A 21011-nucleotide genomic window follows, 5' to 3' on the forward strand; every position below is an offset into this window, starting at 1 on the left:
CTGTATTTGATGTTGACGTAATTTGTGGAGGGGAAAGGAAAAAACAAACTGTTTAAATAGGGTTACTGGTAGACCCATTACAACAATGAGATGTACAAGATGTTATGTCAAAAACGAACTTTACAACTTTGGCACGGGAGGAGGGTGGGAGCGGGTGCGGGGAGGGGTAGATGGGAAGGGATGAGAAGAGGAAACAAAGGAGGCGGCAACAATGCATGATAAGAAATGTACTCACTATCTTGCCCATGTAATTGTTCTTTTTTTAAATACAATAATTTTTATTCATTGTACATCTAGACATTTCTTCTTTACATATCATTTACTAAAAAAGCAATGACAACCCGTTGCAACAATGAGAAGTACAAGTTGTCATGTCGAAAACGAACTTTACAACTTTGGTGGAGGGGAAGGATTAGGTGTGGGGGGGGAGGGAGGCTAGGAAGGGATGGGAAGGGTAAACAAAGGAGGAGGCTACAGTGATTGATAAGAAATGTACTCACTATCTTGCCCATGCAATTGTAACCCCTCTGTACAGTATTTTGACAATAAAAAAAGAAAAAAAAAAGAAATGTACTCACTACCTTGCTCATGTAATTGTAACCCCTCCTCTGTACAGTATTCTCACAATAAAAATCTTATTTAAAAAAATGCCAGAAACAGGAAGCCAACTAGTCCTCAGATTCTGAGCCATCCTCATCTTGGCTAATCTGGAAGTAGCAAAGTTCGTAAGTCTCCTTGTCAGATGCAACCACTCGAAACCAATCACAAAGATTATTCTTCTTCGGGTACTTCTTAGTAAGGGACTTCAAATACCTTTTGGAGAACTGTTTTTCAGAAACAACAGTGATTTTGTTTTTGAAGCGTTCAATGTGAACAACATTCCTGAGATTTCCAGTTTTCCCATTGACTTTAACCTTCTCTCGAAGAAATTGTTCAAAATTTCCAGAGTCAAAAATTCCATCTTCAACTGGATGGGTAAGGTCCAAATTAAACCTCCAGGTTGACCTCTTAGGCTTCTTGTCTTTCAGAGCCATCTAATTGTAACTCCTCTGTATGGCATTTTCACAATAATAATAATAATAATAATGTACACTTGAAAGCTCATAAAATATTTTATATATATTCACAACCAACAATGATATTTAAGTGATATAATGAAAGTTAACTGGACATAATTTATTCAATCTCTAGCTTGTAAAAATCTTAAAAATATTATATTCAATATTATGATAGTAGAGTACTGTGTAAGTGCACTTTTCTGTGTGTGTTTGAGGAGAGAATTTGAACCAGAGGTAAAAGTTATGAATACAGTATTGATCATGAAACATAGTGCATGTGCTAGAAAATATCAAGCTTTCCCACTATTCTTAGTAGAAATGAAGAGAAGTGGTAGATGATAGGGTAAAAATTTGTCTGATGTTCAGTTTGGGGGAACTTAGAATATGGATTTGAATTGTTAGAAACTCTGAGTGGATAAAAAATATTTAAGGTTCTATGAGGAATATTTAAAGCAACCATCACAATCTGTACAATAATTTCTTAGGCATTTAGGCCTATAGGATTCTAGAAATATAAATTATTTCCTAGTATTTCCAAGTGTATTGGACTTTGGATATTAACACATATATTTGAATGTCCACTAATAATTTTGTCGTCTAGCACATTGTATATGGAGTCTACTATTGTAGCCTTCTCACTGCAATTTCAGGGCTGACCAAAAATACAAGTTCTCTATATTGTTTTTACAAAGATATTTTACTTTAAATTTTATTAATTGTCTTTGCCAGTGAAATATTTCCCTTGAGTGACATTTTATACTAAAATTATATTGTATTTAATTTGAAAAACAACCTAATTAAAGCAGATATCCTGTGTGTACTTTTAAGTCTCACCTATCCATGGAATCATGAAACAGTAAAATAATGAATTGAATTTTATATAATCTTTATTGCTACTTAAAAAAAGAATAAAATATTCGGTTTGGGTTGAAATAATATAGCCACAAAGAACAATTTGTTTCCACAAATTAGATTGGTTCCTCATATACACTATTATTAAGCATGAGAGAGGAAATTATTGGACATTGTATGTCCTATAAGAATAGAATTTTTCTTTTCAGAATTGAGCTCAAATCACTGATTTGAAGGCAAAGACAGTTTGTAATAATAAAAAGAACAATGTTGTCATTTTCCATAGTAACTTCTTACCCACTTTTACTTTTTGACTTGTTAGTAAGTTAGGTGAAAATAAAATCTTGATGAAGTGTTATTTTCAAGGACATTTCAAATTGTTCAGGCTGATGCTACAGCTATGTGAACATCCACTCATTCTGCACATCAGGTCTTAAGATCTTATCATATTTTTTAAATTGTGAAAATACAGTACAGAGGGGTTATAATACATAAGAATGGTAATGAGTACATTTCCTACCTAGCATTATTATCTCCTCTGTTTTACCCCTGTCATCCCTTCCCTCCCCACCTCCACAACTCCCCACCCCTTCCCCCCCCACCTTGTCCCCGCCCATGGAGGTTGTAAATTTTGCGTTCAACATAGTCTACTCTACATCTCTTTGGTACAATTGGTCAACCTGTATCCTTATTTAAGCATTTTGATATTTTCCTTCCCCTCCACAAACCAGAAAAATGTATATACAAGATGCAGGCCAAAAGACACATAAAGAAATACTGAACTTCTCTAGCCATAAAAGAAATGCAAGTCAAAACAACACTGAGATTCCACCTCACCCCAGTTAGAATGGCTAAAATCAAGAAATCTAACAACAGATTCTGGAAGGGATGTGGCCAAAAGGGAACCCTACCATATTGTTGGTGGGAGTGTAAACTTGTTCAACCACTTTGGAAAGCAGTATGAAGGTTCCTCAAAAGCCTCCATAAAGAGCTCCCCTATGACCTAACAATCCCCCTTTTGGGTACTTACCCAAATGATCACAAACAAGGCTATACTAAAGCTACCATCACAAATTTGATTATAGTAGCATTATTTACCATAGTTAAGATATGGAACCAGCCAGATGCCCCTCAGTAGATGAATGGGTCAAGAAAATGAGACCTTATCATCTTTAACTGAGGGATTTACTCTATTTTTGGCAGTATTGGAGTTTGAATTGAGGATTTTGTTCTTGCTAAACTGGTGCTCTATCACTTGAACCATGATTCCAGCCTGGTTCTCCTGGTTATTTTAGGCAATATGCCTAAGCCATGATCTACCTTGTTTATGACTCATGTCATTATTGAGATCAAAAGTATGTGCCATCATTTGCAACTTCCCTCAGTTAAGATGGTGTTTCAAGACTATTCTGCCCATCCTTGAATGGACCCATGATTCTCTCAACCTCCCTTCCTCCACATCTCTTATAGCTTGAAATAAAGTGTGTGTACTAATATTTCCAGCTGTGGTCTTAGGAGGGATGTCATTGCAGTTTTTGACTGGGCTAGTCTTGACCTATATTCCTCCATTTCTTAGCCTCTCAAGTAGTTAACATTATAGACCCAAGCCACTGGCACTTGACTAAGTTGGCTACCAACATATTGTACTCTGTTTTTAATGAGTTCTCCTTTTGTAGAACTCATAAATAAATAATTTCATGCATTACTTCTCCTGTGTCTGGAACATTGAATTGAGCATAATAGTTTTCAGATTTATGCCTATTGTTACAGATGGAAATGTTTTGTTTTTACATAACTGATATCCCACTGTCTATGCCATATTTTTAGGCATTCATTTGTACATGAACATAAATATTGATGATATTTATGGCTGCTGTGAATAATTATTCAATGCTTATGGAGATACAGATACACTTATGGCTCATGCCTGCAAATCATAGCTACTCAGAAGGCTGAGATACGAAGATCTGAAAGGCAGGAAAGTCTGAGCGAGTAATTTCCAATTAATTACCAGAAAACTGGAAGTGAATCTATGTCTCAAAGAGATAGAGTACTATATTTGAGCAAAAAATCTCAGGAACAGTGCCCAGGCCCTGAGTTCAAGCCTCACAATTGACAAAAAAATAAATAAAGCGAACAGGTAGCTCTTTAATATACTGATTTTATTTTCTTTTAAAAATATACCTAAAACAAGGAAATTTCATTGTTTGCATTTTCCTAAATTTTAATATTTTTATATCAAATGTTATGTGACAATAGTAATTTATGCATATTTTGGTAACAACTCTCCTATTTTTTTCTTACATATATACAAGTTGATTACACAAATCATTATATATTTATAAACATGCCATTCTCACTCATTGTGTGTGTGTGTGTGTGTGTGTGTGTGTGTGTGTGTGTGAACAATGCTTAACTATTCAGTGAACTGATTTGAGTCATGTTCTTATCTCTAAAACTAACTCACCACTTAAAATACTTGTTGGTAATAACTGACATTACTCTCATTAAACTTATGCCTAATTCATATAATCAATCCAAGAATTTATGGTGGAACTACTTTACTCCAAAGGACATTTTCCAAGTACAAATTTATCAGACTGATGAGAGATAATCACAATAGCTCTATCTCCTAGCCTTATTATCTTTCTAAATGTTTCAAAATATACTTCCTGCTTTATCATTTTGATCTCAAGCACAATATATTTCTTCTCTATACCGTTTCTATCCCTGTTTTAAAGCAGTTAACTCAGAGAAAATACTTAAGTAGATATTTGGAAAGTAAAGAATTGCTAATAAAATACCTTTCATCTCAAAGAGTAGATAGGGTTTAAACAGTTTTCTTAGAGTGGTACAGTATTAATTCAAGAAACTAAATTTAAATCTGATTTCCTTATCTAGAAACAAGAAGTTTAATCCATTAATTGGATTCACCAGAAGTATGCATTACCTTCTAGGTACTGAATGTTTTAATACTCTAAGATAGAACCTTGAAATTTAGGGAAGGCGATTTTAAAAGAAGGATGATGTAGCCGTATTACTTAGAAAAGGAGTGACATATAGTTATATGTGTTTTAGGAGTCATGAAGGAAAATATATTTAACCCACGTTGTATATCTACTGGTCTGGTACAAAGACCTTGTTTGTAAGTTGTTACAAAGCAACATCTTATTCCACATAAGAATAGGTTTACAATGGTAGTTAGAGGAGGAGGAGGAAAGAGTGGGACCAAAAACATAAAACCTAGAAAGTCAATGAAATTCATCTTGGGATATTTTAGGACAGTTCAAAGTGCAATTTGAAGTTTTCCCTGGTGGCAGCAAGAGTATATATCTGTATAAACCACCAAAATTTGTGGGTGGATAATATGGTTGATAATTGAGCAGCAATTTTGGTTGATTGTAAGAAGCAAAGGCAACAATAGTACCAAAAGGTTTAGGGATCATATTTTTCTCTGGTGACTAGGTAATTAAACTAACTACTATATTTAGACCACGAAATTATTGGACATCATGGGTAAACTTATGTTTTAAATGAGCGATATTGGATGAGATGCTAATTTACAATTGTGTTGTCAAGACATTATTAATTTAAACTAGAAAGTTAAAAGAAACAACTATTAGAATTCAATCCTAGCTACCTTAGAAGAAAACCAAATAACTGCATGATCTCATGAATGAGTAATTCCTTGGGTGATCTAAACATTTACTGAATGTTAATTTTGCCTTCCTTCTGACAATTCTATACTTATTTCAGACTCATGCCTGAGACAAATTCATCAGTCTTCGATAGAGTTCTGATTGTTAGGGAGGTCTTCTTTATATATACTTCAAGGGTAATTTGAATTAATCATGATTCTTCCCCTTTGAATCCTACAAGTTGTATTTTTTATAAGATGGTCTTGTAAACATTTTCAGATAACTATGGTATGTGTTGTAAATACTCAATTCCTTTGTCACTCCTTCCTTGATTTTGCATCATAACATTAAAAATTCTAGTTTTTTGAATATTGTGCAAATGATATTATTTTGACTCTGTTCTTCCTTATCTTTGTCACTTTTAAAATGCATTTCACTTGCTTGAATTGTGGCTCAAAGTGGTAGAGCACTAACCTACATGACTGACAAAAACAAATGTCTCTACAATGAGTTTTTTCTACCCCAATGGAGACTGTGGTTTGGCATGTAGCTGCAGTGATTAGTCTATGAACATTTTATCTTAATCTAGTAAGAATTTTTCTTCTCCTGAGTGTATGGTCCAGAATACTTGTTACATTTTCTAGCTTTAGGATAGCTTAAATTGACAACTGTGCCTCAACATTTGTTCAAGGAAAGAGCAGGGAAAGAAACAATTACATTTTCTATGTAATGTGATAAATACCTCTGAAATAAAATTATTCAGCCAGGTATAAACCCATTTACTTGTACCAACATAAGCATATATATTACTATCATATACTTCAAAATATATGAAGCTGAATATGGTGGCTCACAACTGTGCGTTCTGCACCAGTCTGTTTTACATAGCAAGATCACATCTCTCAACAAAAATCTGAGAGACACTGTTTCATGTCTTCCTTAATTAGAAATAAACTATCAACCAATTTCCATTAGGTCGAGTATGCTTAGATATATTCTAAAAAGAGAAAAACATTTAGAAATGATCAAAATACGAAATCATTAAAATTTTGCTCTTGATCATTAGAGAAATTTGAAGCAAAGCAAATGAAATGAAATTATGGAAAACCAAGTTTAGTCAAAATTGGATAGACAAGTAGATAGCCTATTGGCAATCAAGCTTTTCTTATATAATAAATATGAAAGGTGCTATTGGAATTCACAAAAGATTACTCATTCTTGATGCCTAGTTCCACTAATAATGCCTGTGGTGATGAAGCACTTCTCTGCCTGCTGTCCATAAACGGAAATAGTTAAGTAAAATAACATATTTTGGACAGTTCCCCAAAGAATGTCTAACGAATACAATTCAACATAAATTTACTGCCTGGTTTTACTGATACCATAGAAAATTAGAAAGCACATGCCATTGAAAGAGGTTTAATAAAAATTCATGTTGTGTAAAAGTGTCATGTGCTTTTAGTGTTCATCTTTTGTTTGTCATCACTCTTGTTAATAGCCTCTTTGGAAACAGAACAATGATTTAGCAATGACCAGCATAGTCTGTAAAGTTGTCATGGGTAATTTAGATAAATATTAGGTTTTCCACATCTTCTGACAGCCGAGGTTGTTGTTCAGTATCCATGCTTCTAACAGTACTAAATATTCTCTGTGGGTGCCTGTAGGCTAGCAGATAACCTAAATGAAAATAACCCATCTAGTTAAGTCTAGCAAGAGAGTGATTGCTTTTCTAAGCTACTTTTTCAAAATGTCTTCTTTCTTCCGCCTTTGATGCTCTATCTTTAAAGATTTGTCTTCTTTTTTCAAATGGTATTGGCTGGGGGCATTGAATTGAATGCTACACTTAGAGTCTAGGTTCAAAAGATGAGTATCATTGTTTTTCCTTTTGTATGATTGTCTATATATATATATGTATGTATGCAATAATTTTCTTACATGTTTCTCTAATTTTTAAACAAAATGTCGAATGTCTGTACAGTTCTTTACACACACACACACACACACACACACACACACACACACACACACACACATTCAGTATTCTTCAATAGCTAAAGATTCTCATGATATTTGTTTCTTCCAGCAACTTCTTGATCTTTTTTTGCTTCTAAACTTTAAATAATCCAACTATTCAGGAAGATTAAATTAGAGACCATCCTGAACAAAAGTTAGTGAGTCCTTGCTTCTCAATTAATAAATTGCATATAACTGTGTTTGTTTACAATCCTAGCTACTTGTGAGGATCTAGGTAGGAAGATTCTGAACTGAGGTTAATTTGGGTCTAAAATATGTTAGCAAACTGGAAAAAAAATGCACTTAGGGGAAAAGGCCTGGGGATGAAATTACCTTACCTAGCAAATGAAAGACTCTCATTTCAAGCCATAGTACTACCAAAACAGGACTCAATATATTGTAAACTATGATTATTTTATTACTATCACCATCTCATCTTTCATCTTAATATTCTATGATCTTAGCTTCAGATTTCACAATGTATAAAACATCCTCTAATATCTGCTTAACTACAAAGGCTAGTACTCTTCTAAAATTCCAAATCTTTATGAATTTTTATGAAAAAAATAACACAGCTCCCTGTTTGTTTTCAAAAAATTCCTGGGGTTATCATAACAGGGCAAATTATGTCTTACACATAAAAATTCCCAAAAGATATTTAGAAACTTGTTAAACACTCTTCTTCCCCTTAGATAACCTATAATTTATTATAGGCATTTAGGTATAGAAAGAAAGTAGAAGTATTGCAGGAGTCTATATGCTCACACTTATTAAGGCGTTCTAAGGTGTTTGCATTATATGAAAAATATATTTTACTCAAATCAATATATAAATTATACCATAGAGATTCCTAGTTTAAAAGAAATTTCTGAAGAACTGTACAATATATTTGGAAAAATGTTCTTTTCTTCAATAAATCCCCTTGTCATCATATGCTGTATGGCAATAGATTCCTTAAATTTTCAAAAATAAACATAAAGGTATTGATAATCAACAGTAAACTGTTTTATACCTGGCTTTGGCTGAAGAATGATTTAAAATTCTGTTCCCTGCCAGTGATAAATAAGATGGCATAGAGAATAATGTCTGGCTATATAAACAGATAAAATTGAATTGAAGTAAATTCAACCAAGAACCTATTTTTATGATCTTTGACCAACACCTTGAACAAGCTATAGTTCAATTTTTCTGTGAAAGCAGGATGATATTTCATACTAAAAATGTTGTGGAGCCAGTGCCATACTAACTACTCAGGAGACTGAGATCTGACGGTTGCAGTTCAAAGCCACCCCAGGCAAGGAAAGTCTGTGAGACTCCTTACTTCCCATAAGCCACCAGAAAAGCAGACGTGGCATTGTGGCTCAAGTGGTAGAGAGCTAGCCTTGAGCTGAAGAGCTCAAGGACAATTCCCAAGCCCAGAGTAGAAACCCCACATTCGATAAAGAAAACATGTTATGGATAATATTTCCCAAATATATATAAAGTGCCTATAACACTTCCTATCATGCAATGGATACATAAAACTGCTACATGCATACTACAATGCATAGTTATTTTGTTGAAAAAATTGTTTACCGCCTTTCCACATGCTGCATCCTTAAGTTCTAGATATATAATTAAAACACTTTAGGAATGGTCTCTAAATTCATAGAAGTTCATCATCATCATCATTATTGTTCTTATTAACTCCCATATGGAGATTACCAATTTTCAGAATTGGATTACAAAATGATACAGAAGAATAATATTTGTGATTAAATTAACTTACTAATTTTTTTAATTTTTATTTTTTTTGTGAACACACTGTACAGAGGGGCTACAATTACATGCGCAGGTAAATGCGTACATTTCTTATCAAGCATCGCAGCCTCCTCCTTTGTTTACCCTTCACATCCCTTCCCAGCCCCCCCCCCACCCCCCCATCCCCCTCCTTCCCCCCCCCCGCACCAACATTCTAAAGCTCCTTTTCCACATGACAACTTGTACTTCTCATTGTTGCAACAGGTCATCTGTATCCTTAAACGATTTGTTTTTCCCCATCCCCTCTACAAGTTATAATGACATCAAATATAGTGAAAGCAGGGGTTATACTGTGGGGGAGGGACATACAAAGCTACAAAGAGATAGTTTTGGCATGTCAATATTTGCTAGGAAAAGGTCCATTTCTGTCAAGTTCTCAAACTTATTAGCATATAGTTTTGAGAAATATTCCCTTATAATGTTCTGAATCTTGGTTGATTCCGTGGTGATGTTTCCATGTTCATCTCTGAGTTTGTTTATTTAGGTGTGTTCTCTTCTTTTTCTGATAAGATTTGCTAAGGGTCTGTCAATTTTGTTAATTTTTTTGAAGAACCAACTCTTTGTTTTGTTGATTCTTTCTATAGTTTTTTTTTTTGGATTCTAATTCATTTAATTCTGATTTAATTTTAATTGTTTCTTTCCCTCTACTGGATTGGGGTTTATATTGCTGCTCTTTTTCAAGGAGGTTTAGATGTGTCATTAAATTGTTAGTTTCAGATCTCTCCAATTTGTTGATGTAGGAGCACAGAGCTATAAACTTGCCTCTGAGTACAGCCTTTGCTGTGTCCCAGAGGAGCTGGTAATTTGTGTGCTCATTTTTGTGGAATAGCTTGAACATTTTAATTTCCTTTCTAATCTCTTCCATGACCCACTCATGATTCAGCAGTGTGTTGTTCAGCCTCCTTGTGAAGCCGGACTTTCTTTGGTGGCTTTTGGTGTTGAGTTCTAATTTTATTCCCTTGTTGTCAGAGAGAATACAAGGTATAACTTCAATGTTTCTGAATTTAGAAAAGTTTGCTTTGTGGCCTAAAATGTGGTCTATTTTAGAAAACGTTCCATGTGCTGCTGAGAAAAACGTGTATTCTGATGCTGCTGGGTGAAATGTTCGGTAGATGTCTGTTAAATCTAGTTGATCTATGCAGCTGTTTAGATCTGCGGTTTCTCTGTTGAGTTTTTGCTGAGTTGATCTTTCTAGTGGGGAGAGTGGTGTGTTGAAATCCCCAACAATTAATGTCTTTGAATCTATATGGAGCTTGAGGGAAAGTAGTGTTTCTGGGATAAATTTGGGTGCTCCATTGTTTTGCAAGAAGATAGTAAGAATTGTAATATCCTCTTGAAGGAGAGATCCCTTAATTAGTATGTAGCAAACTTCTTTATCTCTCTCACAAATTTTAATTTGAAGTCTATTTTATCTGATATTAGGATTGCAACTCCCGCCTGTTTATGGGGGCCGTCTTGGATGTTTGTATGTTCTTTCTCTATAATATCTAGGCTGTCTTCTATCCCCGAGATTCAATCTTCTGCATGGTCTAACCTGCTGTCAAGGCTTTCGACTTTGTTTTTTATCTCTTTTCCTTCTAATTGGTCAGCTTTGATGGCTTCAAATTCTTTGTTGAAGCTTTGTTTTAGATCTTGTATGAACTTCTTTACTTCCTTAATTTGGTGTTCAGTGTTTATTCTCAAATCACTTAGTTGATTGGTTATGGTTTACTTGGACTCCCATTCCTTCTGTTGGGTTCCATTCAACATTCCCTTTGTGGTCTCCCTGGCTTCCTTCAGCTCTTTGTTAATGGATTCCATGAATGTCTTTAGTGATCTTTGCGTATTCTCTTCCTGCTCTCTCAATTCCTGTATTACTCTTTGATTGGCTTCCTCACGTTCTTGGGATTTCTGTAGTTCTCTTTGTGTGTTCTCAGCCTGCTCATGCCATTCCTGCCTTTCTCTTTGAGTATTCTCAAGCTGCTCACCCAAATCCTGTATCAGGTTTTGAGTAGCTTCCTCACGCTTATGATATTCCTGTATAAACTTTTGGATTGCCTCCTCTCTCTCCCTATCATGCCAATACAGAGTCCTTTGTATGTTTTCTATATTTTCATTCATCATATTTGCCAGCAGTGTTTGTAGTGCTATTTGGGAATTCTCCTCTGGATTATTCATTATCTGTTCTGTCCCCTGATTATCCAGATTGGGAATTGAGATTCCCGGATTTGCCATTTTTCTTGTGTTTTTCCGGCTTACTCTGCCCATTTGAGATGAAAATAGCCCCAGTTTTGTGCTAGAACACTATCTTAAGGCAAGCATCAACCAAAGTCTGAATATGTACAGTTAATAGTCTGCAGATACAATCTAGTTCAACAGATACATCTATTCAACATCAAACAACTATATGTTAATGGGCTACGAACCACAAAGAAGAATTTGGAAGAGCAGAAATTATTAGGGGTAGGGAGAGATGTGGGTAAAAAATAGGAATAGATTGATGTGGGGAGGCTCAGAGAGAGTTAACTAAGTCCTAATCTCAAAGCAGGAAATAGGTTGGGTAGGATGAAAGTAGAGAGAGAAAAAAAAAGAAGAAAGGGAAAGGGAAAAGAAAAGAGACCAGAAAAAATAGAAAAGTAAAAATTAATAATATTATGTAGATATGATAACAATCTATTTAGAGAAGAGAGTGAATATATTGAGAGAAGGGGAGGGATATAAAGGAGATGTGAAAAACTTAAAAATAAAAATGCTTAAAATATTATATAGGTATAAAGAGGTAGTACTGCTTTTAAGGAATTTAAGTCTCAGAGTTTTTGAACTGAGTAATAAATTTGTGGATTAAGTGTGTACACAATGGGGGATAGTGTATAATATTCAACTACGGGTTTATCTGAGGATGTGCAGAACAAGAATTAAGTCACATAAAGAAGAACGAAAGAGAGGAGAAAGTGAAAATGATAAGAAAGGAAGAAAAATAATATGATTAATTCAGTAGAGCTAAACAAAAAACAAAAAGATATTTAAAATAGAAAAAAAGAGAAAGAAAACAAAAAAGGAAAGAAAAATGCACACTCTTGTATCAATAAAATAAAAATTATAAGAGAAAAAAAAAGTTACTGGAAAACAATTTTTTTTTCAAAAAAGGCAAAAATTAAAGATTAAAAAAAGTTTTAGAAAAGAAAAAAAAAATTATATAAGGTACCAAAAAAATAAGAAAAAAAGAAAAAAAATGTTCTTTGATTTTTTTTTTTGGGAGGGGTGGGAAAAATCCTGTATGTCCCTTGTGTCCATAACCAGCCTCTTGTTGGAGTCTCTGGTCTGCTTGTGGTCCTGTGGCTTGTTTGGTTTCTTAAGTCAGTTTGTTCGAACAGACAGAAAAATGCTCTGCTTTACCCAGGATTTTGGGATCCTCCTCCCAAGCTAGTTCATTGGGAGGCAGATCTGCTTTGAGTATCACAAAAGAGGGAGATGCAGTGATGAGGCTAGGTTCTGGGAAGAGTTGAGGCTTTTCAACAGACAGTAGCTTTTCCAGTGTCTAGTTTGTGAAAAACTCACAGAGCCCAGCCTGGAGCCATTCTCAGGGTTTCTGTTTACTGATTTTCAATTGATTGTCTAGGCTGCTAGAGGGAGGGGAAGCCTCTGGCTCTGATTACCCTCTGAAGAAAGCCACTTCTAGGGCTGGCGCCTGAGCTGTGTGACTTTTCTCTGGGTGGAGCTGAGTCTGGCAGGTCATGCAGCTTTTAAGTTCTTGTGACCTGCTAAATGACTCGTTTTATTCCAAGGCTTGAGTTGGAGCTAGCAATTCCTCCGAGCTTTGTCGGTATCCAAGATGGAGATCTCCGGTGCTGGGGAGGGGGAGTGGTGGCCTTCCCTCCTCTGCTCTCTGAGAAGGAGTGAGGACGTCAGGCTTCTACTCACGCCAAGTCTTGGTTCCTGGGTCTTCTCTGGTCTGCGAACTGCAGGATGAAGATGTCTGCTCCTTGTCGGTTCTTGCTGGTGTTGAGTAGAATCCGCTCACCCACTGTGTCTGGCTCCTTTTCCCGGATTCTCTGTGGCTCAGGTATGGCGCCCTGTGCTTGCTGCAGCGGCAGCTGTGGCGGCGGCTACTAGCAAGCACTCAGATGTGTCTCCTTGCCTGGGTTTCCCCTCTCTGGCCTAACTCTCTGTCCTGTGATGGCACACTTGGTGTGATTCTCTGGCTTAGGACTGTTCACTGGAACTCTAAAACTGCTTTCTATGTGAGAGATTGTTTTTCCTCCAGCTTTTCCTCTACCATCTTCCCGGAACCCCTACTAACTTACTAATTTTAAACAATTTAGTATTTCAAATATCTTAGAAGAATGGTTTCAGTATGATTTCTTTTGTGTAATGGTTTTGGTGATGTGCAAGTTGTAGGAGTCTAGAGTATTTGTGTATAAACTTTGAGAACATAACTTTTACTAAAGACTAGATGCCTTACAAAAAAATCATGTATTTAAAATATAAGACTTTTTGGGAGTTGAAAGGGTTACAAGAATGACATCCCTGTGAAATATTCCATTAGTGCTCTTATAAAATATTTCATATTTGCCACAACTATGAAAACCAAATTTCTATTACACATAGGCAACTAAGTTTATGGGTGTTTTTTATAGCTGCTCATATAAACTAAGACATCTTGGAAGCTTGTTTTTTAGCTAACTTTCCTAAATTGTTTACAACATAAAATGTAACATTTTTGGTTTATATAAACTTTGATATTTTGAATCATATTTGCATTTAAATAAAATAAGCTAAGTAATATTTAAGGAAAACTGTATATACTTATCATGGTTAGCCATTTTTATTTCACAAAGCAAAATCAATAATATTATATAAACACTACTTTTGTGTTTGTCTAAAATTTTTATTTGTCCAACCCACCTAATGGTACATATTGTGACTAAGCATTTAAATTATATTCAATAGTCTAATCCTCAGAGTTTGAGATATAAGCATCTTGAGGCAAAGTTATGATTGACAGAAGAGTCCTTGAGACTCCATCACCAAAAACATATATACCTAGCAAACTGCCAAAACTGGAGATGTAGCTTATATATTAGAACAAAAGCTGTGATAAAAAAGTCTAAGTGAAAGCGTTAGGTACTGGCACACACACACACACACACACACACACACACACACACACACACACACACACACACACAAGGATCTCTGAGAAACTGAGCTTTTTAAAATTTGAATTGTCAGGTAATATTTTTCTATTTTTCTATTGTGTAATTTATTCAAAGCCAATAACAAAATATCAAATGAATAGACAAATTCAATTTTACATGTTATAATTTTATGCTTATACTTCAAACATGGTCTTTGCCTTTTAGGTACTTCTGCAAAGAGATATTTGTAAATCACAGGAAAATGATGCATATGAAAAGATATGGATGGGAAAAAGCTAGAAAAGACTTTCCTAAATGATAGTGCTAATGGGTTTCACATAATAGGACAAGAAAGACAACACAGTGTGACTTGAAACATACAAATGACTCCACTATATCAAAAATCTGAGGACAAACTTCCAGATAAATGTTTTGAGGAAAAATGTAAAGGTAATAATTATAAAATTTTAATTTGATGGACACACAGTATTTGCATTTTGGAGCAATGGAAACCTATGTTTGAAATAAAGCTTAAATTGAAACAAGGAAGTGCCTAGATACAAAGAAATGAGGTTGACTTAGCCTAAAGGAAATATTTATTTTCATTTATGGAAGAGATATAATAATAAGAATAAAATTCCAGAAAACATAATTTTGCAAAGATAGATAAATGGATAAATTGAAAGATCAATGTTTATTAACTATTGTAACAGTTAAATCTTAAAGAAGTGTGAGCCCTAAATAAATTCAACATGAAAATTTAAAAGAAAAGAAAAATCAAACATATTATTCAAAATCTCATTAAATAGTTTCTAACTAAATGGAAGTGGGGAGAAATTTTGAGGTGATGCCAATATTTTGTGTTCTAGTTGTTGAATGAAAACATTAACTGAGATAAGAAATTAAGACAGTACACTCAAATATAGCAGAAAGTAGAATGCTGCTCTGCTGAATATGAGATAATTCTGAAATGTCTAGTAACTATAGGAAAATATGAAATATGGAGCTCATAATGAAGGCAAGGTGAGTGACAATACTATCTGAGGGGAGTTCACTTAGAACTAAATTTAAACTTTAGGAAAACTTTGTGAAAGCTATCACAAAAAATGCATAGTCAAGGGTAGGATTAAAATAATTTTTTTAAGATGCAAAGCAATATGTTTGCAGAAAATTGTATGGATCATTGTTAGTCTGCTTGACTAGCATACTTCAGGCACTAATATGACTTCCAGAACCATTTTTTTAAAAAGGAGGAGGAGGAGAAAACAGTTATACAAAGTTTTGAATCAGGTAACTTGGGTGAAATCTGGTTCAGTCATCTATTTACAGACATTCATTCACATATGTACATGACTTTTCTACCTCATTATCTAATGTGTAGCTCAACCATACTATATTGAACATCATATTTTTTATTATGGAGCCTCAACCTGATCCTCCCATAGATGACTATTTATGTAAATATCAAAAGTCCAATTCCGTATGATTTAAACCCAAGAGGAGCTCTTTTTATATATTTCTTTTCCCAGGATATATTGACCTATGACAAAAACTGAATATATTGGTAACATGAAAAATGATAATTTGCTCTGCAAACACATAGAGATATCATGGAACTACTATAGAATCTGGTTATTCTATTCACAGAATGCAACCAATGCATTAAAGCCAGTATATTAAAAGAACATTTGCATTATGTCCTAACTGTAGCTCTTTGCACAACAGCTGAGATATGAAAATAATTAGTATCTGTGAATACATGGATAGAGAAAATATGAAGTGCAGACAGTATAATTTTATTCAGATGTAAAATAAATAAATCTTGCCATTTGTTCATCTATTCACTTAGAAGAACTATGAGGGCCTTATGCTAAATGAAATAAGTCACACACAGAAAGGTAAACACTGCCTGTTCTCACTTGCATATAATCTAAAAGGAAAATCAGACTAAAAGTAATTGAAAATAAAATGAAGTTTACTTGGTAGAGGTATGGTGCATAAAAAGATGAAATATTGTACAAATGGGTAAAACTTCATTGACAAGATGGATTATTATGTAGCATGAGGAAGGGATGGTAAGGGGAAAACAAAAGGAGGAGGCAACAATGCTCAATAGGAAATGTACTCATTACCTTGCTCATGTAACTATAACCCCTCTTTACAGCACTTTTACAATAAAAAATGTACAAAAAGAAAAATATATTTCTGAAATGTTCTAAGAAAGGAGTCTTAACTCATTCCTTCTTTTCACACCTTTAAGAAGTATTTCCTAGCCTGGACTACGTCCCATCACCTCTCCTTACTGCTATCCTACTCCATGCCACCATCTTTATGTAGTCCATTGCAATAATTCTTTTCTTTTCGATTGTGCTTTTTAACACTTTTGAACCCACAAAACAATATGAATATTCCTTAACAATTTTTAAAGTCATGAATTCTCAAATATCTGTCTAAAAGAAAATATAATACAAATTGCACACTATTAATAACAAGGCTCCAAATGATCGGTCTCTTGACTGTGTATTTCATTTCACTACTAATGCATTCTTCTTAGTTTGCTTATGCTGGCTTTTTCAGTCCCTTAACAAAATTCTTTCCCATCTTAGAAACTTTGTGTTGCTTGCTATTACCTTTGCCTAGAATATTATTCATGAACTACACTTGTTTCATACAAGTTAGGTCTCTGCTTAAATGTTATTTCCATATGTGTTCTTTCACCTTCTAGATAAAACATGTTGAGTGTCACTAGCCCATTATTGTGCTTCATTTTTTCTTGTATCATTTGTCATTTCCAGACATTTTATTTTTATATTCTGTTGCACTATGGTATATTGCATTGTGTTTTGTCATCTTTTTCCTCATTATAAGTAATTAAAATACTTTATCACAATCTAATCATAAGCTTTATTTTAGTTATACAGTTTTGTATGATCTTAGTTGTGCATGTCATTTTTTCCTAAAAATGTGCTATCATTTTTTAAATCAAAGAAATTTTGAAGCTAGATTGTATTCTGAACCAGTGAAAAGTGAATTATTTTTTAAGTTCTAAGTTGCAGATGAAAGAGTTTTAATTGTTTTCTGGTTGTAGACTCCACAGAAAATCCACAAAGAAAATTCTTCAAAGTGCTTAACATTTGATCGTTTGTTCTATTTTAATAGGGTCTTTAAAAATACAATCAAAGAAGCATAGAAACATTTATACATGACAAAATTATCCCAGATTAAGGCAAATCTGTTTTTTTCTTTCATTTTCATTCATAATGGGAAACAATCTCTAGCACAAGTTCGGAATAATCACAGACTTGCAATCTTTCCACTATTGCTATTGTATTACAAATTAATTTCCTAGTGTTTTATTCTGAAGCTTTTCAAGTCATAAAATATGACAATGTTTTCTAAATAAAGTAGTCATGCCAACAGAGTAATGGATGATCCAATTGTCTTCATCTAGAAGATAGCACTTAGAGGATACATAATGTGACACATTTGAACTGAAACTCTTCAAATATGAAACACTTAATGATTTAATGACTTCTTGATCATCATCTACTAGGTATTCCATGATCAATGTTTGAATTCTCTAAATTTTCTTTCTGTTTATGACTTTTATGACTCTGAAAAGATTCACACTAATACCATATATATTAGGTAATCGATTAGAAAGTGTTTAAAAATGAAAAAAGACTTGAAAGTGGAAGTGAATACTTAGAGACTATCTCTTCGAAAAAGGGGAAAATTGGAAATCAAGACTTAGAGACGATAAGATAAAATTAATATATTAAACAAAATTTTCACTCCTCACTTCATCTCCTTTTTCTACCTTCTATATTTGTTCAAGGTATTTATTTTATTGCTTGTTTGCAGTACAATTATGAACAAAGTCTTTGTGCTCATGTAATTTTCTTTCTCTTGAGGATGGATAGGGAAGATATTAATCAAATATCTAATATGTCTTAAAATATAATTAAAACTGAGTGTGTTAAAAAAGTAATGAATAGAGCAAGTAATACTGATTTATTATTTAGAGACAATGAAAGTTTAATACACAACAGTACATTAAACAAGACAAATGCTGGATTTCAAAAAAATTCCAGATATAGACCAATAAGGGCTGATACATTTGCTTTACTCTATAATATTCTTAGAGATTCAGATTCCGGTCAGCTCATCTCTGTGAGCTTCCAATCTAGAGCAAAGGTCTTATACTTCTTTTCCAATATAGTGTCCAAGGGCTGAGAAGGTGGCTCAGTGGTAGAGCGCTTGCCTTGCATGCATGAGGCCCTGGTTCGATTCCTCAGCACCACATAAGCAAAAAGAAAAAAAAGCCTGAAGTGGCACTGTGGCTCAAGTGGTAGAGTGCTAGCTGTGAGCTCAAGAGCTGAGGGACAGTGCCCAGGCCCAGAGTTCAGGCCCCATGACCGGACCCCCCAAAAAAAATCTCCAAGATAGTGGCCAAATTAACTCTTCTCTTGGGAATAAAATACATGAGGGAAAGAAAAAAAATACTGAATGATGTATTTTAAGTAATTTGAATTCTAAGCACACTGATTTATCCCTGTCAAACAATCTAAAAGATGTAGTATGAATGTAGCTCAATTAGAGCAAGAGGCAACAAGAAAATATTTCAAGCAAGAAATAGAGTATGAATATCCTGTGACAGGGCTTTATTTTTGTTTGGTACAACTGGAAAAACGTACTTTTGTTGCCCAAACTATAAAGAATCACATTCATTAAAATTAGTGTATAAAATTCGATTATTAAAGCTGCTATTTTTGGAAAAATAGCATTACTTGTTTTTCCTCCTTTCCTTTTCTTTTATTTTAATTTTATTGTCTAGGTGATGTGCAGATGGGTTACAGTTACATCCTTAAGATAGTAGGAACATTTCTTCTCAAACTTGTTAACAGCTCCCTAATTTTTCTTCCTTTTTCCCTCCTTCCATTCTCCCCCCAAACCTTGCAAGTTGTAAAGTTCATTTGCAACATAGTCTCTTGTGGGTATTGTGTTATCCCCTTGTCCTTCGTCTCACCATTTTTTCTTTGCCTAAATCTGATAAACATATATACAATATCCAGGGTACAAGAACCAAATACAGCGTCAACAGGGGATAAGCCATGGTGGGGAGAGGGTGGAAACACAGAAGAAAAAAACAACACATAGTACATTAAAAAAAAAACACCAAAGAAAAGCTTCTTGTGTCCATGTCGTGGAGTTCATTTCTCTTAGCAGCCTATAAGGTCACATGTACATAGCTCTTGAGCTATTCTGCTCATCTGCTAGGATTGTCCTTGCTGGATACTAATTATTACAATTAAGGTCAACCAAAGACCTATGTTTCTTTGGGTCTGGCTTACTTTACTTAATATGAGTTTTTCCAGGTCCTTCCATTTCCTTACAAATGGGGTAGTGTCATTCTTTCTAATGGAAATATAGAATTCCATTATACATATGCATATATATAGGTAAACATATACATTTTTTCTTGATACTTTCATCTACTTAGGGGCATCTGGGTTGGTTCCATATCTTATCTAGGTAAATAATGTTGTGATTAACATAGTATGCTTGTAGCTTTATTATCACCTTGTTTGTGGCCATTTGGGTAAATGCCCAAAAGTGGGATTGCTGGATTATAGGGGGGCTCTATGTTTAGTCTTTCGAGTAACCTCCATACTGATTTCCAAAGTGGTTGAACAAGTTTACATTCCTACCAACAATGCATTAGGGTTCCATTTTGGCCACATCCCCTCAGCATCTGTTGTTATGGGATTTCTTGATTATAGCCAGGTGTGTGAGGTAGAATCTCAATGTTGTTTTTGATTTGCATTTCTTTTTTTTTTTTGACTTTTAATATGTAGTTTTTATTATGAGTGATAGAAAGACCATAAATTTTGTGCAATCAAAACTGAGACTTGGATAAGGAAAAAATAAAAGGAAGGAAAAGCTCTCATATTCATTCATACTTAATTTCTACACTCTAACCTGAGAATCGCCAACATTAAAATTAGCCTAAAACACCTATCTTTGTAATCAAAAAGCTTTGAGTAGGAGTAGAAAATCATAGAAATATTCATGTGTTGGAAATGTTCTGTACAACTGGAGGGGGGTTGTTGGGGGAGAAGGGAAAGGGAGAAAATTGAGGGAGCAAGTAACAAGTTTGACAAGAAATGTACTTCCCTACTCTGCCAGCAGCGCTTCAGGCTTTTTCTGTGATTAATTGGAGATATGAATCCCAGACTGGCATTGAACTGTAATCCTCAGAGTTCAGCTTTCTGAGTAGCTAGGATTATAGATGAGAGCCACTGGTGCTCAGCTTATATTGGTGTGCATGTGCATGTGTGTGTGTGTGTGTGTGTGTGTGTGTGTGTGTGTGTGTGTGTATGTATGTTGTGAACCCAGGGCCTGGGCACTGTCCCTGAGCTTCTTTTGTTCAAGGTTACCCTCTGTCATTTGAACCACAGCGTCTCTTCTGGGTTTTTCTATTTATGTGGTACTGAGGAACTGAACCCAGGACTTCATATAAGGTAGGCAAA

General features: G+C 34.4%; 1 pseudogene; it reads right to left on the reverse strand.

The window, feature by feature from the left end:
- Positions 1-255: 255 nt before the first annotated feature.
- On the reverse strand, positions 256-1034 carry LOC105992164 (annotated as a pseudogene).
- Positions 1035-21011: the final 19977 nt, after the last annotated feature.

This window comes from Dipodomys ordii, unplaced genomic scaffold, assembly GCF_000151885.1.
Source record: "Dipodomys ordii isolate 6190 unplaced genomic scaffold, Dord_2.0 Scaffold80, whole genome shotgun sequence".
NCBI classification, from domain to species: Eukaryota; Metazoa; Chordata; class Mammalia; order Rodentia; family Heteromyidae; genus Dipodomys; species Dipodomys ordii.